A 5,077-nucleotide genomic window follows, 5' to 3' on the forward strand; every position below is an offset into this window, starting at 1 on the left:
TGGGGTCTAGTGCAAGAATAAAGCTTTCCTAAGCTCCACCCAGAAGTGTGGTTGCTTTTGTCATTTTAATTGGTGTGTGTTTGTGAAGTGGGGCCTCTATTTACTTATAGCTTGGGGCTTGTGTTTACCAAGCCTGGTGGAGGCCAAGTGACAGGGCTCCTGCAAGCTCTCCTGCTGTATCTTGAGGCACTTTTCTTTTCAGTATCTGTGCCTGTCTAATTCGTGAGCTTCTGTGAAGCAAGCACAGGAGGGTACAAGGCCTACAGGGAGGAATTACACCTAATTACTCAAATAATTGCTAGGCTGTTGCCTTCTTAGTCACTGAAAATAATTTCCAGGTCCCTGGCTTTTATAGATAGTCTTCTAGAGGCAGGAGGACACAGCCCCCTTTTTAACTCAGCCCATTCACTCACAAAATCAGAACACTTGAGCCTGCAAAATTAATAAGCACCACTTCCATTACATATATTTTAGGTTGTTGTTGCCGTGGCGATAAAGTCAGGGACATTGAATCTCCTCTGTTGAGCCATTGTTATCATCCCTGGCCATCTGCTGCAGAGGAGTGATATTCCATCTCATTTGCATGATGACTGATATATGGGAGGTTTGGAAGGACATATGCCACAGCAATCATGTGATGAAAATTAAAGTGAAAGTTTTGGGCCCAGAGCCGAAAAAAAATCTGTGTATGCGCATGAGGCTGTTGATGTGCAAATGTGAATCATATTGAGAAGGTCTGAATAGGGAGGTGTGACGTAAAGAGGGGACACAAATGCAGGTGCTTATCTCTAAGCAGTCAAAGGCACGGGTTGTCATATCATGGGAACTACCTTTCAAAGAAACAGCTTTAGTGTTTCCGTTCAGCACACAAGGGAGGAGAGAAATATAAGTTTTGGAAACAAACAAAAAGTAAGTTTAAAAGTTTTGAACCACATATGGTTCTCACTGATGTTTAAGCCATTCTGAATTTTAGTAAGTTTTCATGTCTTATGTCATAACATTTAGTTTTGTTTCTGGAAAAATATATATTACTAGAGGTTGAAGCTTAGAAGTGTGTCGATGGTTTTTCTGATGTGTGTCTTGAACTTTGGCTTTTGGTTCTTGCTGTGATGTATACTAGGTCGTTACTTTAAATGCTATTTCTGTCTCTCTTTCTCTTATGAAAAAAAAAAGGTTACTGTATGTGTTCTGAGAAGGATTTCAGAATAAAATGTCATGGTGCAATTGCATTTACACTGCATCAGTAACGCCTTTGTTCATATACATTTTGAAATGTGCAAATTTGCAGCAGAGAGTACTTGCTGTGAGATGAAACTCAGTATACTTTTTCCTTTGCAAAAAGTAAAGTGGAAATAATTTCTGGAATTGCAAAAATTACCATTGAGACCCCAAATCTGACATCTCTCTAGAATAGAAATATTTTGGGGTGGAGGGGTTGCCAACACAATATCAGTTATTTGTATAAATCAGTAACCAATATCAAAAAGATGTTTCATATATTATTTTTGAAAAGCTGAAATTCTGGTCATGGCTTCACATAGGAAAAGAGTTTGTGGGAAGTTGCAAATAAATTTAAATTGATAAGTATTGTATTTATAATCTTGTCTTTAAATATTTAGAGAATTGAATGAGATCAGTCTCCTTAAAAATGATACAGTTCATTTTTGGTAAATGCAGATGTCAGAAGACTCTTCAGAAAGTAAAAGAGTAATATTAGAAAAGGTTGTAGAATGAGAAAGACTAACTTTGAACAAAATTTTGCAAAATGATGAATTCGATGAAATATTACTAAAGGATAGAGAAAATGTTCAAATACCTCGATAAAAAGTACTTTGTCTCATATTCCTTTCATTCTAACAAGGTATTTATTAAATATGTTTGCTTTGATACATGTGGAAATAATAGAAGTAGTCTCCTAAATGGGTGTAGTGAGCTTTCTCAGTTTCAAAGAACAAAGCAGCTAATAGGCAAAGTAAGTAAAATAACTTCTCCAATATTGATATTTTTTAAGAAAGTGGCTTATTGTCAGAAAAAGTTATAACAACTCTCATCTCATGCCATAACTAGCACTGCAAAATCCAGTAAAGTAAAAAGAAAAAAATGATGAAGGATCCTTGAACAAAACTGTGTACACTATCTCTATGTTAGGAAAAAAAATAAGTTTCAGGAAATAATCCGATTCATAGTCTAAAATAAAACTGAAGTTAGACTTTACCTAACTTCTTTTTCCTTGCAAATAACATCTGCATATTAGCCTACTTTTATGTGTGTAATCTAAGATTACCAGTGATCTCTTTTTCTCCTTCTTCTAAATATTCATTTACTCAGTGGTGATTATTATGTGGCCTTCTTGGCTTACTCCAATATTAGATTAATATAGATTTCTTGTGCCAAATTAGCGGAAATCACTGTTGCACATAAGAGTGATTCACTCTTTTTTAGTTGTATTTATGTTATAGAAGCAGCATCATTTTAGCTTAAAAGCTTTCATATTTTAAATGTGAATATACTGTCCCTTGGAGAGAATAAGGTAGTCGTATTTAAAACATTTCAAAGTACATTGGAACTTTCATGAGATTCTCATTTAGTTATGTTTAAAGGAGGCCCCCCACTTTTGTTTTTTGAAGAGTGGCCATTACTATTCTGCTATAACATCAAACCAGTAGAGTTAAAGTTTCCTGGTTCTTCTTAAATTAGACATTTATAAGTGCAAATTAAGTAGAAAAAAAATAGATATGTTTGGAGCTGTCCATGGTAGTAGACTCTTAAATGTTAACTGTTACAAAGTGCGTATCTACATAATCTGTGTAATTGGCTTTATTACCATTTTTAAAGGTCAGGATTAATTTCTTATTAGAGAAATTAACTTTGTATATATAATAATTATTTGCAGATATGTAACAATCTTACTCTTGCAACTAAATTGCAAAACTTTAAACTTCCATAATGTTAATGAATGTTCCTGGTTGCAGGTTTAAAGTATTTATGAGTAAATAAACAAAAATCATAAGCTATTAAGTATGTAATCATTTAGGTTGACAATATAAAAGCACAATGCAAATAGTTTCCATGGTAGTAGGCCAACGTGAACAAACATCAAAAAATGTAACTTGCATGAATTTATTGTTCTTGAAATTAGTTCTTGTCCTTATGTGACATGCTACGTCTGCTATAGAAATCCAAAAGATCATAATTGTTTGATATGAAATGCAAAAAGAATAGTTAAATTGAAAGTTTAGCATCATGAAATTCAAAATCCCAAGCGGTATATAAACATTAAAAGAAACTTTGGACTGCTAATCCTGGGAAATGAGTTTTATGGATTGAATTCAACAAGGCTTCAGAAATGGTTCCATCTGCTGCCTAGCAGCTGGTGAAAGGATAAATTTAATTCATTAATTCATTTGGAAAAAAAGGATCCAAGTAGTAAAAACTTCCTTGCTCATAATGCATATAGGTGAAAACACAAACTGAAATCTGGTCCAATTGATCATGCTAGATAATGAGCTACATTTTGTCCTCTTTGGTAAAGGACTTAGCGATTGAGTCAATAATGCTGTTGATTTTTATGACAATAACCAATCATTTCCAATCATTTCAATAGTTAAAAAAAAGACTCAGCAAAATTTAAAGTGAGTCAGTTTTTAACCTAGGTGAAAGCAGCCACTAGAAATATTGCACTTTCTCATTTTGTATATGTATATATGGATAGCAGTGTGTGTATTTATGCTTATAATATATACATATATTCTCTGATATATGTATATATTCTGAATCACATCAATGAACTTATATTAAGTAGCATTCTCCCATTTGTTGAAATATTCCAAATTATTTAGTACTCAAATTAATATAAGTAAAGAATATATTAGATTCAAAATTTATATTTACTCAAAAGTTGCAAGATTCAAAAATAACACTTGTTTTGTTTTCTCCTCTTTCTACACTCTAAACTAGGTGCTCCAGTCTCTGTTTTCATTCGCACCTTGCAGAATACTTCAAAAGATAGAAAGTTGTATGCAGTCTTTTCCCAACTCCTCTGCTATGTTAACTATGACAAAGCATGGAAAAAAGATGTAGTTGGCTGGTTGCACAGGACTTTTTAGTATCTTCATATAAAAATAATGGAGATTTGATGCCCAGTTTCTTGTATTATTTAAATTTAATCAACGTGATAAGGTATGAGAAAAGTTAATGTTAAATTCCCTTTAACTTAGGGTCGTATTGGTGAATTCTTTATCTCCCAACATTTTAATGAGAGTGAACTTTCCCTTCGAAATGCATAGGTCACCTTTTTGGGCAAGGTAAATGTTTCCTGTTGTCAGTTAATTTATCCATGATAGAGATAAGAACATCTCTGAAAACAAGCCTGTTTCAGGAGCCAGGATATATTTTAGCAATTCTTTTTGGATGGTGATTTCATGAATGGTTTTTGACTTTTCTTTCTCTGTGGCCCATAGCTCACTGTGGTGGGTTTGTTGGATTTACTATAAAGGTTGTGTTTGCACCCTTTGGGTTGGGTTAAGAATCAGGGTTTATGCATTTACTTGTACTGTTGCATTGTTTATACAGCTTTGGTTTAGTTTTGATCTTTTTTTTTTTTTTTTTCCCTTTGAGGCTCTTCCACAGTGTCAGCTGCTGACTGATAGTAGGAAAAACGGCCTCGTGGTGTGAATGAAAGGGACCTAGCGGTTGGTAAACAGAGATAAGGAATAAATAGAGCACAGGCAAAAGGAGATAGTTCTGTGGGGGCCCAGATTGCTGCCAGTCTGTTCAAGGGAGATGTAGAGCCTGTCCTTTTCCCAGATTAAATTAGTGTGTGAAATCTCCAGTGACCTCCTCCCCTTCTCCCCATACTCTTTAGCCAAGCTGAACAGCCTCTGCTGTAAAGTATTCATTTTATCCAGGGACAAGCTGGACAATAGAACTCTCCCTGATACTTATGGACAGCTGTCGTCATTCATAGTGCTCTCAGCATTTCATTTTTCATAGGAGTTAAAAGGTTTTTACCTTGTAACTGAAAGAAGGCATAAATGCAACTTTGCCAGTTCTGAGGCTGCTTGGACAGGGGGTAGGA

Source organism: Rhinolophus sinicus, linkage group LG14 (genome assembly GCF_036562045.2).
Source record: "Rhinolophus sinicus isolate RSC01 linkage group LG14, ASM3656204v1, whole genome shotgun sequence".
NCBI classification, from domain to species: Eukaryota; Metazoa; Chordata; class Mammalia; order Chiroptera; family Rhinolophidae; genus Rhinolophus; species Rhinolophus sinicus.